At 41.7% G+C, this 18,509-nt stretch overlaps 1 long non-coding RNA gene across 1 annotated transcript; it reads right to left on the reverse strand.

The window, feature by feature from the left end:
- Window positions 1-212: 212 nt before the first annotated feature.
- LOC135912696 (uncharacterized) lies at window positions 213-17,996 on the reverse strand. Its single transcript, XR_010567755.1, has 3 exons — window positions 17,866-17,996; window positions 4,078-4,126; window positions 213-1,759 (listed from the first exon to the last, which is right to left on the reverse strand). It is a non-coding gene; the product is annotated as an uncharacterized lncRNA (long non-coding RNA).
- Between the last annotated feature and the right edge of the window lie 513 nt (window positions 17,997-18,509).

The raw sequence follows: 18,509 nt of genomic DNA on the forward strand, positions 1-18,509 counted from the left end.
GCCGCTTCTGAATGTTCAAACAAAACTGAGCACATTCCTATTTAGGTTGCTGTGTAGGTATGTGATAACACTCGTGAGGAAAATGAAGCGAGACTAGACGCACGCGGTGTTCGTTCACAAAGTTTATTTCCAAGCTCGCAAGCATTCTCACATGAGGCGAAGCCTTTCTCTGGGCGTGTCAAACACCACGTACAAATAAAATCAAGGCCCTGCCTGGCTCGTAATCTTCCTCCGCTTTTCGTTTGCGCTTCCTGCATGTTCACGCTTGTGGCAATGCGTTCGAAACTGCGGTGTGGCAGCAATTTTGCATCAGGAAAAAACATGACACTACCAGCGAGCACCAATCGGCAGTATACAGAAATCACGCACGCCAAACTTAGTGAAGGAAATGCGTTTGTACTGTAGCGGCGAGTCCTGAAGAACGACCGAGTGTGTGAAATGCAGGAGGGAGAGGGGGAGAGAGAGAGAGAGAGAGAGAGAGAAAGAGAGAGCTTGACCCGAGGCAGAACATTTGGAACACCTTTAGGGAAGCCTAAGGTGAAAGTACAGCTCAGCGCGCTGTTTGTAGGGGTAAGGGCGAAGCACCCAAAAAGAAAGGACGTGATAAAGTAAAAACCCAGCGAGACAATACATCCGCTATTGAAGTGGCTTTCATCCTTGCACGGCGATTGGTTAGGCTACGCCGAATGCTAATGGCGCGTATGACAGGCGCCAGTTCAGAGACTTGTCATAAGTCATCGCGAGATTAATTAGTGTACTCAACCTGTGGTTCGCCGCGAAAATGCACTGACAATATTGCAGCAGAATTCACCTGGCACTTCAGGCCTCGCCGTGCGTTTTCGAGGCAGCTGGTTTCAGATACTTCGCCATGAGCCGTGAAAGCATCCAACAACACTGACACCAACATCACTATGAAGTGCTTAACCGTGTCACGCCCAGACTTCTACATAATTAGCCAGGAAGGTAGAAATTGGATTCTTGAGCTTGAGCTATTCACAGATGGTATTCGTCTCCAGCCAATGTAGATACTTCAGTAGCACGTGCACAAATTCGAATTTCGAAGTCTCAAACGGTGCAGTATACGGACGGTGCATCATTCATTACAGTTAAAATGGTCCCGAACCACCTTGATGGCTTGTTGAGAAAACCACATTACGCGAAGTGCATACGTTGCTGTGAATATCTCCACCAAATTTTGCCGTAGTGCGTGGTTTTTCGTTCTTTGAGGCATTCATGCCATCCACTAACATTCTACCACTTCGGTTTCCTCTGACTTTACCAACTGGATAAATTCATAAGCATCCGTGTTATCGATGTTCTATATCGTTCAACCGCCCCCCACACTCACCTTTGGCTACCCAGGACCTATCCAGCAAAATACTTATTAGTTGGACTCTTAGTACGTGAAGCGTGAGTCGTCTTGCACATCATCGCCGTTACGCGCCGCCATTGTCGTCGTCTTCTGGCCTTTTGACCTGCGTTTGTCTTGTGCGTGTTTGTTTTTAATTTTTGTGTGTGCGTAACCACGCGTTTGTCAGAATTTCCAGCAATGGTGCGATTGGCCACGTCATTGTGACGGTAAATGTGGCGGCTCTGACACAGGTTCGAGACCTGACGTTGCAGCTGAACGTCTCCAGCCTGGCTCAGTGGCTGTTCGTATGTCTCGCACCAAGTCGCTCCAAATCGAGGTACTGTCCCTCCCAAGTCTGTGGTGGGTAGATCCTCGGCATCATCCGCACTTTCGCTGAGCACACTGCTCCTGAAATGTAAAAAAAGGAAAAACAAATGCGACGGTTTGCAACTCCTTCCGGCAGAAATAAATGCTTGCTGCGTGTTTTCCACAGTTCTCAGGAATTAGCATATTGATTGATAGATCAATCGGTGCCACAGAAAGCGGGAAGACGAAATTAACGCACTCTGGTTCCTAGCGCCTCTTGCAAAGCGCCGACCCCAGCATCTCAACTATAGTATTATTTATTTATTTATTTATTTATTTATTTATTTATTTATTTATTTATTTATTTATTTATTTATTTATTTCATTTACAGTACTTCATAGGCGCCTAACCGGACCAATATGTATGAAGGGTTTACATAGCAATTGAGAACATATGGTGACTGGTAAAGAAAAACCATATGAAAAATAAGTGCGGTAAAAAGGAATATGATAGGCAAAATACAACGCATCCCACATAAGCAAACCTCGGAAGAACACGCCCTAAACTGTCTACCAAAAAAATTCTCATAATCATAATGCTCATCGTCAATCAAGGACACAGATAACACAGTTCATTGTGTTATCACTGTTCAAGCGTGTCGTAAATGGAAGCCATGTCGCACTCTCTGACTACTAGGATGAGCAGGCCTAAACGCGCTGTTGTGCCCGAGTGCGGCCCTTAAAAGCACGCTGAGTTCGGTCTGCAGACGCGGCTGCCATGGAGTTTGTTGTTGCTGATTTCTGCTCTTGGAACTCGCATTTTGTATTCCTTTACACATTCTTTAGACATCTAGTGTGGTTAATATGTATTAGAGCGCTGCCTTGCACGTCGCATCAACGAAAGGGGTGGATTCCTTCATGTTAACATCTACAACCACAGATCGTTAATTGTGCATTAATTGTGGATCGTTATTCGTGGTAACTGTGGATCGTTAAAATTGAAGAAACGGCGCATAGCAGACATAAAATAATGTCAAAACGTAGCAAAACATACATTTCTGCCCGTATGAACAGCCAAGTAACTTAAACAATATATATTGGCACTTCAACATGCAGAGCAAGGAGGTTCCACCCTGCTGGACACCCTGGCCAACCGACATCCCAGTTGGAGCAGCAGGCTGAGGGGAGACATCACGGAATGTTCATGCCACCGCCAAGGCTGGAGTGCTGTACCGACTACGTCGCTGGCAAATGGCACCTGTGGCCTGACATGAACGCGCGGCAATGGATCCTGTTCACCTCGCTGCTCCAGCATCCCGGTGAACCTGGGAGTGATACTAAGGCGAGAGTGAGAATTGCGGCATAAGTGTCTTCATGAGCTCATTGATTCATTGACCTCGCTAAACAGTTACAACCGTGTTACAGCGCCGTCAGCAGTAATTTCGTGCCCTTCATTACTTTATTCATTTATTTCAATAAACCACCAATTACCACTACGGTAACGCACTGAGTCAGCGCAAGATGGAACCATATAAAAGATACTGCAAAGGAGCTTCACGTTTAGACCTGCCTTTCACATGCTTATCCTAAACTTTTGTAATCCTCATTACTGTTCTATATCATAATCAGTATGAAACAAGTGAATCCCTTGCCCATGGAATTCTAGGCGAGAGGCGTGACGCATGTGGTCAGTCTGCGCAACCCACCTATCAGCTGTACTCCATAAGACATGACTCCATGCGAGACAAACCCACAAGCTCTGGGCAAAACTGTCAGTGCTAATGCACATTCAATGGCATTCAATGGCACGACCAGTTCTCGTCTACATTGGCCGCTAATAGCACTTGCCACAGCCATACGCCTTGCGTTTCAAGACTAGGCGCACTGTTGTCTACTGATGATACTTGCTCTTGATAACACACTTCAGTTATGTTTACGTTGTTCACGTAGCCACTTTTCATTTGTTAATGCAGGTGTGGTATCGCCAGAACAGCCCGTTTCTGTCTTGGACATCCTAGACAGCTTGTTGTTCACCGAGTATGTCCCACAGGCCGCCAGGGCACGCATCGTCCTCATGACCATCCACCCATCTCTCTGTGAGATCTTCAGCATGATGACGGGCGGTAGATCACCGGCGACAGTATACAGCCGTGCAGACTGTCTACAATGTGCGATATTGGGAGAAGGCGCTAATATACTGTCAATTTCGTTGGCGAATGGGCAAAGAAAGTTTACTGCATCACACGCACTGATAAAGCCGCGGCTACGATTAAAGCAATTGAATCCAATTGGATCACTTTTATTGAAAGACTGCATGTCGTAAGACCTTTCTGCCCGCGAGTTAATGTCATGTCACTCCTGTATGGATAGTAAGTAATTGGATCTGCTATTCTAGCCTATAACACAAGTACGTTTCTTACCTGTTAGCGTTCAGTTGCATAAAAAGGCCTGTCTCGTGGGGAAGCAGCTCTGCGCAAAAAAAGAAACAGAAATAACATAGCACCCCAAAAGTACTGAATGCAAGGATCTCCTGTTTTCTTATACAGCAACGAATACTAAACAAAGAAAGGGATCTTTCTGGCACTGCCAATACATCTCTACTTACACTTTTGGAAGATGAATAAATCAGAATTTAGTCATGGTCATCTGCCTTCACAGTATTTGCTACACCAGAATCCAATAACACCATACTGATGTAGCACACACTGTGTGCGCACATTTCATGGAAATTGCATGGTACCATTGTGATGCTTCACATCACATAGCCCAAACAACCAGAATGACTAAGGCTGCTTGACTTCAAGTATATATGCTTGAAAAACGAAAGATCAACTAAATATGCACACAGCCACTTCAAACGAAAGTTAATATTGCGCATTACTAAAACGCGGCTGATTTTGTTTTAAATGACTAGTCGCAGCTGACGTGCGAAAATGAAAGTGCACAATAAAACAAATAAACTTTTATGCACCCTTTACAGCAATGCCCTTTTCGTTTACTTATGTAATGGCCGTCTGTAAGCAGACCTGGAACTTGAACTTTAGGACTGATGAGTCATAGCGACCATTCGATCGCTCGATGCACCAGGCTTCGCTTAAACATAGTCTTCCCTCAATCTCGCTACAACATTTGTTTACAATGTCAGGTTTGCCTACCAGCAAAATTTCTTGCCAGATGTAATTTTAGACCTGTCTCGCAACACATGGAAGGAAGACAGTATACATACATAACGTGCAGTATTACAACTAGTAAATATTGTTAACTGTAGTTCAGTAACGCGAGTAGCCATGAATATTTGCATGATTACTAAGCGCTCTGATAGATTGCATCTAGTGAAGTGACTAAATAAAAAGTCAAGTTTGACACCGATATTTTCTCTTTCTTCCTCCAGTGGCCATCATGCTGAAAAGTCGCATGAAGAATCACGGAGAGCGACGTGAACTGCTCCCATGCTTCACCTACATCGACGTTCCTTGTCCGGATTGCAATCCACTCCTGCAAATATTGCTTGTCAATGAAGAAACGCAATATAGACCAATAGCATGTTTGCACAACCCTATTCTCAAATTCCTAACAATATGTAACAGTATGCGGCTATCATTACCTCTGCAAATTCACATATACTGAAACTAATTTAAGCGAAGAATACACAAATTTACGAGAATCACTTGCCGACAAGCAAAAAAATACCGAATAGAGACCAATAGAATGTTCGCATATCCCCGTTCTCCTTCTCTACATAGCAGTAACAGGATGCAATACCTCTGGGGCAAATGCATGTGTACTAACACTCATTTAATCGAGGAATACACACATTTACGAGAATCGCTCATCGATGAAGAACATAACAAATTCGGACCATAAGAATGTCGGAAGAGCCCTGTTCACAATTCTCTAAAAAGCTGTAAATGGATAAACACATCGCTACCCTGGCGTTTGCCCATATAGTCACACAAATTTAAGCCATGAATACACTAATGAAGGAAAATGTTTGTAGAAGAAAGAAAAACCTGCAGCCCCCTTAAATTGACTGATCGGCACATTCTCACTTCTCTAAACAGCTATTCTAGAAGAACATATCACTACCCCTGGAAATGCGAATGTATTGACATTGATTTATGCAACGAATACACGAATTAGCCAAAATAGTTTGTCCAGAAAAACAAATATAAGCCGATACCTCGTTACCATGCCTGCACAGCCCTGTTCTCATTTCTTTCAAAAGATTTAACTATGCACACATATCACTTCTACAACTGCACACTAAGTGACCTTCATTGTATAGAGAATGCAAGAATTTTCGAAAATTACTTTTCCCAGAAAGGGCATCAGACTTTAGCCAATTAGAATGGCCAAACAGCCGAATGTCTGAAAAGCCCTGTTCTATTCTAAAAAGGTGTCACTGGACGAACATATCACTCCCTCTGCAAACACCCATATTTTGACAATATTTTGGCCGAAAAATACACGAAGTTGCTAAAATTTCTTTTTGGACAAACACAATCCCGTAGCCCCTTAGAAGGTCCGCACAGCCCTGTTCTCCCTCTGAAAAGCTGCTATTGAACTCGCATATGACTACCTCTGTAAATTAGCATATTGTGACACTAATTTTGCCGGGAGATACAAGAATTTGCGAAAATGTCTCTGTTTGCAAAAACATAACCCAAATGCCCCTTGTAATGTCCACCTAGCCCTGGCCTCCCTAGCCCAAAATGCCGTTACTGGACGCACATCTCACTACCTATGTCAATGTCCATATACTTAACTCATTTAGCTGGATGATTCACGAATTTGGGAAAAATTATTTTTGTGGAAAAGCATAACCCAACAGCGCCTTAAAATGTTCATGGAGTGCTCAGCTCCCTTCACTAAAAAGCTGTTACTGGACGTACATATCGCCCCCTTTCCAAATGCGCATATACTGACACTAATTTAACCGCAAAATACTCGAATTTACGAAATTTTGGGGGGGAAGCACAATCTCATGGTTCCTTAGAATGTCCGCTCAGCTCTCGTCTCTCTTCCATAAAAGGATGCTACTAGACGCACATATCACTACCTCAACAAATGCGCATTAGCGGACACAAACTAGACAGGAAAAACACAAATTTGCAAAAATGCATTTTTGTGGAAAAGAGTAATTCCATAGCCCTACATCTCCCCATAAAATTTCCGCCCAGCCCTGTTCTCCCTTCTATAAAAAGTTCTTACTGTACGCACATACATCTACCTTAGAAATGCGCATAAGCTGACACGAATGCAAACGCAAAAAAATACGAAATTACCAAAATTTCTTCCTAAGGAAAAGGGTCATACCATACTCCCTTAAAAGGTCGATGCTGCCCTGTTCCCCTTCTCTGAAAAGCTCTTACAGGACGCACATATCACTACCTTAGCAAATGCGCATTAAATGACACTAATTAGACAGGAAAAATGCACAAATTTGCAAGAATATATTTTTGTGGAAAAGCACAATCCCATAGCCCCTACATCTCCCCTTTGAATTTCCGCCCAGCCCTGTTCTCCCTTCTCTAAAAAGCTGTTACTATACACACAAATTGTGGAAGGGCATAATACTTTATGCCCTTCCATAGGGCCTGTAAGGTTCTTTTGAATAAATAAATAAATAAATAAATATCTACCTTACAAATGCGCATAAACTGACACGAATGCAAACGCAAAAAATAAGAAATTACCAAGATTTCTTCCTATTGAAAAGGGTAATACCATAGACCCCGTAAAATGTCCATGCTGCCCTGTTCCCCTTCTCTGAAACGCTCTTACAGGACGCACATATCACTACCTTAGCAAATGTGCATTAACGGAAAATAATTAGACCGGAAAAAATCACAAATTTGCAAGAAGATATTTTTGTCGAAAAGCATAATCCCTTAGCCCCTACATCTCCCCTTAGAATTTCCACCAAGCCCTGTTCTCCCGTCTCTAAAAAGCTGTTACTGTACGCACATATACCTTACAAATGCGCATAAACTGACACTAATGCAAACGCAAAAAAAAGAAATAACCAAGATTTCTTCCTATTGAAAAGGGCAATACCATAGCCCCCTTAAAATGTCCATGCTGCCCTGTTCCCCTTCTCTGAAAAGCTCTCACAGGACGCACATATCACTACCTCAGCAAATGCGCATTAACGAACAGTAATTAGACAGGAAAAATGGACAAATTTGCATGAATATATTTTTGTGGAAAAGCACAATCCCATAGCCCCTACATCTCCCCTTAGAATTTCCACCAAGCCCTGTTCTCCCTTCTCTAAAAAGCTGTTACTATAGTCACATATATCTACCTTACAAATGCGCATTAACTGACACTAATGCAAATGCAAAAAATAGAAAATTAACAAAATTTCTTCCTAAGGAAAAGGGTAATAACATAGCCCCATTAAAATGCCCATGCTGCCCTGTTCCCCTGCTCTGAAAAGCTCTTACAGGACGCACATATCACTACCCCAGCAAATGCGCATTAACGGCCACTAATTAGACAGGATAAAACAAAAATTTGAAAGAATATATTTTTGTAGAAAAGCATAATCCCATTGCCCCTACATCTCCCCTTAGAATTTCCACCCAGCCCTGTTCTCCCTTCTCTAAAAAGCTTTTACTGTACGCCCACATATCTACCTTACAAATGTGCATAAACTGATACTAATGCAAAGGCAAAAAATAGGAAATAACAAAATTTCTTCCTAAGGAAAAGGGTAATACCATAGCCCCCTTAAAATGTCCATGCTGCCCTGTTCCCCTTCTCTGAGAAGCTCTTACAGGGCGCACATATCAGTACCTCAGCAAATGCGCATTAACGGACCCTAGTTAGACAGGATAAAAGCACAAATTTGTAAGAATATATTTTTGTGGAAAAGCATAATCCCATAGACCCTACATCTCCCCTTAAAATTTCCACCCAGCCCTGTTCTCCCTTCTCCAAAAGGCTTTTACTGTACGCCCATATATCTACCTTACAAATGTGCATAAACTTATACTAATGCAAAGGCAAAAAATAGGAAATAACAAAATTTCTTCCTAAGGAAAAGGGTAATACCATAGACCCCTTAAAATGTCCATGCTGCCCTGTTCCCCTTCTCTGAGAAGCTCTTACAGGGCGCACATATCACTACCTCAGCAAATGCGCATTAACGGACACTAATTAGACAGGATAAAACAAAAATTTGAAAGAATATATTTTTGTGGAACAGCATAATCCCATAGTCCCTACATCTCCCCTTAGAATTTCCACCCAGCCCTGTTCTCCCTTCTCTAAAAGGCTTTTACTGTACGCCCATATATCTACCTTACAAATGTGCGTAAACTGATACTAATGCAAAGGCAAAAAATAGGAAATAACAAAATTTCTTCCTAAGGAAAAGGGTAATACCATAGCCCCCTTAAAATGTCCATGCTGCCCTGTTCCCCTTCTCTGAGAAGCTCTTACAGGGCGCACATATCACTACCTCAGCAAATGCGCATTAACGGACCCTAATTAGACAGGATAAAAGCACAAATTTGTAAGAATATATTTTTGTGGGAAAGCATAATCCCATAGACCCTACATCCCCCTTAAAATTTCCACCCAGCCCTGTTCTCCCTTCTCTAAAAGGCTTTTACTGTACGCCCATATATCTACCTTACAAATGTGCATAAACTGATACTAATGCAAAGGCAAAAAATAGGAAATAACAAAATTTCTTCCTAAGGAAAAGGGTAATACCATAGACCCCTTAAAATGTCCATGCTGCCCTGTTCCCCTTCTCTGAGAAGCTCTTACAGGGCGCACATATCACTACCTCAGCAAATGCGCATTAACGGACACTAATTAGACAGGATAAAACAAAAATTTGAAAGAATATATTTTTGTGGAAAAGCATAATCCCATAGCCCCTACATCTCCCCTTAGAATTTCCACCCAGCCCTGTTCTCCCTTCTCTAAAAGGCTTTTACTGTACGCCCATATATCTACCTTACAAATGTGCGTAAAGTGATACTAATGCAAAGGCAAAAAATAGGAAATAACAAAATTTCTTCGTAAGGAAAAGGGTAATACCATAGCCCCCTTAAAATGTCCATGCTGCCCTGTTCCCCTTCTCTCAGAAGCTCTTACAGGGCGCACATATCACTACCTCAGCAAATGCGCATTAACGGACCCTAATTAGACAGGATAAAAGCACAAATTTGCAAGAATATATTTTTGTGGAAAAGCATAATCCATAGACCCTACATCTCCCCTTAGAATTTCCACCCAGCCCTGTTCTCCCTTCTCTAAAAGGCTTTTACTGTACGCCCATATATCTACCTTACAAATGTGCATAAACTGATACTAATGCAAAGGCAAAAAATAGGAAATAACACAATTTCTTCCTAAGGAAAAGGGTAATACCATAGCCCCCTTAAAATGTCCATGCTTCCCTGTTCCCCTTCTCTGAGAAGCTCTTACAGGGCGCACATATCACTACCTCAGCAAATGCGCATTAACGGACCCTAATTAGACAGGAAAGAAGCACAAATTTGCAAGAATATATTTTTGTGGAAAAGCATAATCCCATAGCCCCTACATCTCCCCTTAGAATTTCCACTCAGCCCTGTTCTCCCTTCTCTAAAAGGCTTTTACTGTACGCCCATATATCTACCTTACAAATGTGCATAAACTGATACTAATGCAAAGGCAAAAAATAGGAAATAACACAATTTCTTCCTAAGGAAAAAGGTAATACCATAGCCCCCTTAAAATGTCCATGCTGCCCTGTTCCCCTTCTCTCAGAAGCTCTTACAGGGCGCACATATCACTACCTCAGCAAATGCGCATTAACGGACCCTAATTAGACAGGATAAAAGCACAAATTTGCAAGAATATATTTTTGTGGAAAAGCATAATCCATAGACCCTACATCTCCCCTTAGAATTTCCACCCAGCCCTGTTCTCCCTTCTCTAAAAGGCTTTTACTGTACGCCCATATATCTACCTTACAAATGTGCATAAGCTGATACTAATGCAAAGGCAAAAAATAGGAAATAACAAAATTTCTTCCTAAGGAAAAGGGTAATACCATAGCCCCCTTAAAATGTCCATGCTGCCCTGTTCCCCTTCTCTGAGAAGCTCTTACAGGGCGCACATATCACTACCTCAGCAAATGCGCATTAACGGAACCTAATTAGACAGGATAAAAGCACAAATTTGCAAGAATATATTTTTGTGGAAAAGCATAATCCCATAGACCCTACATCTCCTCTTAGAATTTCCACCCAGCCCTGTTCTCCCTTCTCTAAAAGGCTTTTACTGTACGCCCATATATCTACCTTACAAATGTGCATAAACTGATACTAATGCAAAGGCAAAAAATAGGAAATAACAAAATTTCTTCCTAAGGAAAAGGGTAATACCATAGCCCCCTTAAAATGTCCATGCTGCCCTGTTCCTCTTCTCTGAGAAGCTCTTACAGGGTGCACATATCACTACATCAGCAAATGCGCATTAACGGACACTAATTAGACAGGATAAAACAAAAATTTGAAAGAATTTATTTTTGTGGAAAAGCATAATCCCATAGCCCCTACATCTCCCCTTAGAATTTCCACCCAGCCCTGTTCTCCCTTCTCTAAAAGGCTTTTACTGTACGCCCATATATCTACCTTACAAATGTGCGTAAAGTGATACTAATGCAAAGGCAAAAAATAGGAAATAACAAAATTTCTTCCTAAGGAAAAGGGTAATACCATAGCCCCCTTAAAATGTCCATGCTGCCCTGTTCCCCTTCTCTGAGAAGCTCTTACAGGGCGCACATATCACTACCTCAGCAAATGCGCATTAACGGACCCTAATTAGACAGGATAAAAGCACAAATTTGCAACAATATATTTTTGTGGAAAAGCATAATCCCATAGACCCTACATCTCCCCTTAGAATTTCCACCCAGCCCTGTTCTCCCTTCTCTAAAAGGCTTTTACTGTACGCCCATATATCTACCTTACAAATGTGCGTAAGCTGATACTAATGCAAAGGCAAAAAATAAGAAATAACAAAATTTCTTCCTAAGGAAAAGGGTAATACCATAGCAGCCTTAAAATGTCCATGCTGCCCTGTTCCCCTTCTCTGAGAAGCTCTTACAGGGCGCACATATCACTACCTCAGCAAATGCGCATTAACGGACACTAATTAGACAGGATAAAACAAAAATTTGACAGAATATATTTTTGTGGAAAAGCATAATCCCATAGCCCCTGCATCTCCCCTTAGAATTTCGACCCAGCCCTGTTCTCCCTTCTCTAAAAGGCTTTTACTGTACGCCCATATATCTACCTTACAAATGTGCATAAAGTGATACTAATGCAAAGGCAAAAAATAGGAAATAACAAAATTTCTTCCTAAGGAAAAGGGTAATACCATAGCCCCCTTAAAATGTCCATGCTTCCCTGTTCCCCTTCTCTGAGAAGCTCTTACAGGGCGCACATATCACTACCTCAGCAAATGCGCATTAACGGACCCTAATTAGACAGGAAAGAAGCACAAATTTGCAAGAATATATTTTTGTGGAAAAGCATAATCCCATAGCCCCTACATCTCCCCTTAGAATTTCCACTCAGCCCTGTTCTCCCTTCTCTAAAAGGCTTTTACTGTACGCCCATATATCTACCTTACAAATGTGCATAAACTGATACTAATGCAAAGGCAAAAAATAGGAAATAACACAATTTCTTCCTAAGGAAAAAGGTAATACCATAGCCCCCTTAAAATGTCCATGCTGCCCTGTTCCCCTTCTCTGAGAAGCTCTTACCGGGCGCACATATCACTACCTCAGCAAATGCGCATTAACGGACCCTAATTAGACAGGATAAAAGCACAAATTTGCAAGAATATATTTTTGTGGAAAAGCATAATACCATAGCCCCTACATCTCCCCTTAGAATTTCCACCCAGCCCTGTTCTCCCTTCTCTAAAAGGCTTTTACTGTACGCCCATATATCTACCTTACAAATGTGCATAAGCTGATACTAATGCAAAGGCTAAAAATAGGAAATAACAAAATTTCTTCCTAAGAAAAAAGGTAATGCCATAGCCCCCTTAATATGTCCATGCTGCCCTGTTCCTCTTCTCTGAGAAGCTCTTACAGGGCGCACATATCACTACCTCAGCAAATGCGCATTAACGGACACTAATTAGACAGGACAAAACAAAAATTTGAAAGAATATATTTTTGTAGAAAAGTATAATCCCATAGCCCCTACATCTCCGCTTAGAATTTCCACCCAGCCCAGTTCTCCCTTCTCTAAAAAGCTGTTACTCTACGCAGGTATATCTACCTTACAAATGCGCATAAACTGACACGAATGCAAACGCAAAAAGAAAAGACAAATTTAGCAAGATTTCTTCCTGAGGAAAAGGGTAATACCATAGCCCCCCTAAAATGCCCCCCGCCCCATGCTGCCCTGTTCTTCTCTGAAAAGCTCTTATTGGACGTACATATTACTACCTGTCCAAATGCGCATATACTGACACTAATTTAACCAGAAGATATACGGATTTGGCAAAATTCTTTCGGTAGAAAATCATTATCCCATAGCCCCTTCGAGTTATCCCATATCCTAAAATCATTATCCCATAGACCCTTTTCTGCCTTCTGAAAAAACTATTTCTGGACACACAATTCACTACGTCTTCAAACGCGCATATAATGACACTAATTTAACACGAATATCGACGAACTTGCGAACTTTTTTGTGGAAAAGATTGCACCTGTAGTCCTTGGAATGTCCGCCCAGCTCCAGTCTTCCTTCCATAAAAAGCTGCTACTGGACGGACATATCACTACATCAGCAAATGTGCATCAACGGACGCTAATTGAACAGGAAAAACACAAATTTGCAAGAATATTTTTTTTGTGTGTGGAAAAGCATAATCCCACAGCCCCTAAATCTCCCCTTTGAATTTCCGCCAATCCCTGTTCTGACTTCTCCAAAAAGCTGGTACTGTACGCAAATACTGACACACGCACATGACTCTCTTCAGATGCTGAAACAGGGACACTAATTTAACCGGAAAAACACGAATTGGCGAGAATATTTTAATATTTTTGTGGATAAGCATAATTCTAGGACCCTTTACATCGCCCCTTCGAATATTTGCCCAGTCCAGTTCCCCCTTCTGTGAAAAGCTGTTACTGGTCCCACACATCACCACCTTCAAGTAATAATAATAATAATAATAATAATAATAATAATAATAATAATAATAATAATAATAATAATAATAATAATAATGAGCATATAATGGCATTATTTAACCAAAAAATACAGGAAGTTACGAATTCTTTTAAAGAATAACCGCATAGCATCCTAAAATATTCGCCCCACCCGGTTCTCTCCTCTAAAGAGCTGTTACTGAACACCCATATCACTACATCTACAAATGCGTATATACTGACACTACTATACATGAAAAATACACAATTTTGGGGAAATTTGTTTTTTGGAAAAGCATAATCCCAATGCCCAACCCAACCCGCCCAACAATATCCGCCAAACCCGGTTCTCCGTTCTCTAAACAGCTGTTTCTGGATGCCCATATAACTACATCTTGAGATGCGCATATACAGAAACTAACCCAACCAGAAAAACACGAATTTGCGAAAATATAATTTTGAGGAAAAATACATATCCACAGCCCCTTCAAGTGTCCGCTTAGCCCTGTTCTAGCTTCTCTAATAAGATATTGCTGGACGCGCGTACAATTATTCTGCCGACGCGAATATACTGACAATGAGTTAGCCGGAAAAACAGGAATATGCGGAAATTTCTTTTTAAGGAAAAGCGTAATCTCAGAAGCCTCTTCGAATGTCTACCCAGCCCAGTTCCCCATTCCCTAGTAAGCTGTTACTGGCCGCCCATATGGCTTCCTCTTCAGATGTGCATACACTGAAACTAACTTGACCAGAAAAACTCGAATTGGCGAGAATATTTTTGTGGGGAAGCATAATCCCCATAGCCCTTTAGTATGTCGGCCCTACCCTGTTCTCTCTTCTCTGAAAAAATTGTTACTGGTCCCACACATCATTACCTCTTCAAATGCGCATATAATGGCATTATTTACCCGTGAAATACACGAACTTGCGATTTATTTGACATGCATAACTACATAGCACCTTAGAATATTCGCCTAGCCCTGTTCTCTCTTCTCTAAAAAGCTGTTACTGAATGCCCATTTCTTTACCTTTGCAAATGCGCATATACTGACAATAATTTAACCGGAAAATATACAACATTGCAGAATTTCTTTCTGGAAAGACGTAATCCATGCGCAAATACACTTATGTAACCGAAAAATATACGAATTTTCAAAAATGTCTTCAGGTCGAGAACCATATTTCCCTAGCCCATTCGAATATCCACCTAGCCCCCTTCACTGAAAAGCTGTTACTTGTCGCACATATCACAACCTCTGCAAATGCGCATATATTTACTCTAATTCACTCGAAAATAAAGAATTTGCGGAAATTTGTTTTTGGAAAAGCATAATCCTATAGCTCCTTAGAATGTCCGCTTAACCCTGTTCTCTCTTCTCTAATAAGCTTTCACTGGACGCGCATATCACTTCCTCTACAGATGCGCATATACCGACACTAAATTAAACGGGAAAAACGCGAATTTCCGAGAGTTTCTTTTAGAGGAAAAGCATAATCTCATACCCCCTTCGAATGTCCGCCCAGCCCTGTTGTCCTTTCTGTATTAAGCTATTACTGGATGCTCAGAAAACTACCTCTTGAGATGCGCATATACTGACACTAATTTAACCGGAAAACCCCGAATTTGCGAGAATATTTTTGTACAAACGCGTAATCCTATAGCCCTTTACATAGCCCCTTAGGATATCCGCCCGGTTTTGCTCTCCTTCACTGAAAAGCTGTTACTGAACGCACATATCACTACCTCTGGAAATGCGCATATACTAACACTAATTTAATCGGAAAATAGACGACAAAGCTGAAATTTTTTAGAGAAGCTTAATCATATAGCCCCCTTAGAATGTCCGAGCAGCCCTGTTCTCTGTTCTCTGAAAAGCTCTTATTGGCCGCCCATACCCCTACATCTGCAGATGTACATGTACAGGCACTTTTTTAACCGGGAAATATACGAAGTTGCGGAAATTTGTTTTTGAAAAAGCATTATCCCATAGCCCCTTCGAACATCCGCCCAGCCCTATTCTCCTTTCTCTAAAAAGCTGTTGCTGGACGGACATATCACTAGCTTTGCAAATGCGATATATTTACATTAATTTGCCCGAAGAAAAGAGTTTGCGGAAATCTGTTTTTGGAAAAGCATATTCCTATAGCTCCTTATAATATCGGCTTAACCCTTTTCTCTCTTCTCGAAAAATCTGTTTCTGAACGTACATATCACTACTTCCGCAAACGCGCATTACTGACACTATTTTAACCAGAATATACACAAATTCGCAAAAATTTATTTTTGTGGACAAGCATAATCCTGAAACACTTTAGAAATTCTGCCCAGGCTTCTTCTCAACTACCCTAATAAGGCTGTTACTGTACGCACATATCACTACGTAGGCAAGTGCGCATATACTGACACTAATTTAACCGGGCTCTCGAAAATTCTTTTTCGTTGAAAATGAATGAATGAATGTGTGGTTTTTATTGGCGCAAGGGCCAGGTATGGCCAAAGAGCGCCATGCAAATGTTAGTGATTTAGCAGTGGAGTTATGAATTCTGTGAAGTTGAGGTGCCGTGGCTGTAAAGGGGCCTAAAATATAGTCACTGTAAAGTGCGTAAAATTTACATGTAATAAAATTATGGCAATGACAAATGGCATGTACTATGTACATTAAGGTGCATTGCAAAATAATGATATGATATAGAGAAATGCATAGGTTTCGAAAATTAACTAGAGTACCATGGCCTCGTTAGAGCCCTTGAGACACAAGGGCCTGGAGGCATGTGCTATACGAAACAACTATCACAGCGGCATCCTCTGGAGAGACGATGCGCTACGAATTTATTGGGCTCATAACATGTAGGATAACCTCATTTAAAAAATTGAGGACTGCTTTGGTGTTGAAAAATGGTTCTTTACCAACAAACATAGCTGGGTGAAGAGGTATGCAATAACGATATGCAAAAGCATAATGCCATAGCTCCTTAGAATGGGCCCTTATTCCTGTTCTCGCTTCTCTAAAAAGCTGTCACTGGACGCACATATCATTATTTCGGCATACTCGGATATGCTGACACTAACTTAACCGTAAAAAATTGAATTTGTTAGATTATTTTTTCGTGAAAAAGCACAGTCACATAGCCCCTTAGAATGTCCGCCCGGCCCTGTTCTTCCTTCTCTAAAAAGTTGTTACTGGACGCACATATCACTACCTCTGTGAATGCGCATATACTGATACTAAGTTAACCGGAAAATACTCGAATTTGAGAAAATGTGTTTCTTTAGGATAGCATAAGCCCATAGCCTTTTAGAATTTCTGCTTAGCCCTGTTTCCCCTTGTCTGAAAAGCTGAAACTCGACCCGCATATGACTACCCTTGGAAATGCATAATCCCATCGCCCCTTGGAACGTCTGCCCAATCTTTCTGAGGCTATGGTTATGGAAATACACGTATAGTGGCACTAATTGAAATGAATGCACAAATTTCCGTAAGTTGTTCTTTTTTAAACAAATGAGCGTATAGCCCATTAGGATAGCGCGTGGCCATGGTTCAAGATCACATAAAAGCAAAACGAAAGTTGAAACTACGAAGAAGCGACGAAAATATTTCTGTCCTAGGCACAGGTTGAAAATTAAAGCGCGCCTCCATCCTCGAGCATGTAATCCTAAACGTTTGTTGCACTTCAAAACGGAAACCATAACTGCTGTGCAACTTATTCTTTTTTCTATCGGATTGCTCTTGAACGTAACCAGTTTGTGCCGGAAGCACTCAAGAAGCTTGGGTAAATATATATTACAATCTTTTTACTCGTACACAAAATGTCTGTATGCGCTTCAGCTGGCGCCGATCGGCTCATGAGCAACTGCCAACAGGCTGCTTCAGTTTCATAGAACACCTCAGAGGAATGTGCCGCTCCAAACCAAAAAGATAGTCACTAATGGGCAACCGCGAAATCACTCGTTTCGTCCTGTAGCTGTTTGGTAACAATAGCGCTTGTTTCTTCATAACGACTGCAGAAAAACTGTGCTTACCTCGCGTCCGTCGTGAAATGGAGAGATTTCCTCCTTGTCTTGCACACTGCCGCGTAGCTCGCCTTTTTTTCTTTCCTCAGTGTTTCCGACATTGCCGGAACGTTCCCGTGGAGCGAAAGAAAATGTATAACTGCAGATCACATGAAAAAAAAAGCAAGCATGTGCAAAGAAAGCAACAGGAGCAGACGACTAGAGTGGCAGCCAAAGTAAGAAGGATGAGAATGCCACCCTTTGGCTCAACAACTGAAGCGATCAAACAAATATATAGGTCAGCGAAAGAGAAACCAGCTCAAAACACTCTTTATTTGAGCAGATTATCGCATCAGTTTCCTTAATTACTTCATAGGTTGAAGAGATAAAGCCGCATGTGCAAAAGGTACTGAAGTTTCCTGTGGCTACCAGGGTCACGGCGCCGCTGTATTGCCAATACCAGAGCTAGCCCCACTGTACACGCACTGGATAAGCTAACTGCGAACTACATTGAAGGAAAGAAAAAAAAGCGCCTTGCAGAGGACGTGCGAGCGTTCCGTTCACGTGTTCTGCACAAGGGTAGCTACTATGGCCGCGCATGCGCACAGCGATTCCTAGGCGCCGCTAGACTCAGCTGACAGCGCAGGTGAACTCTGCGAAGCACAGGGCTTGTG

The sequence above is a fragment of the Dermacentor albipictus genome, chromosome 9 (assembly GCF_038994185.2).
Source record: "Dermacentor albipictus isolate Rhodes 1998 colony chromosome 9, USDA_Dalb.pri_finalv2, whole genome shotgun sequence".
NCBI lineage: Eukaryota > Metazoa > Arthropoda > Arachnida > Ixodida > Ixodidae > Dermacentor > Dermacentor albipictus.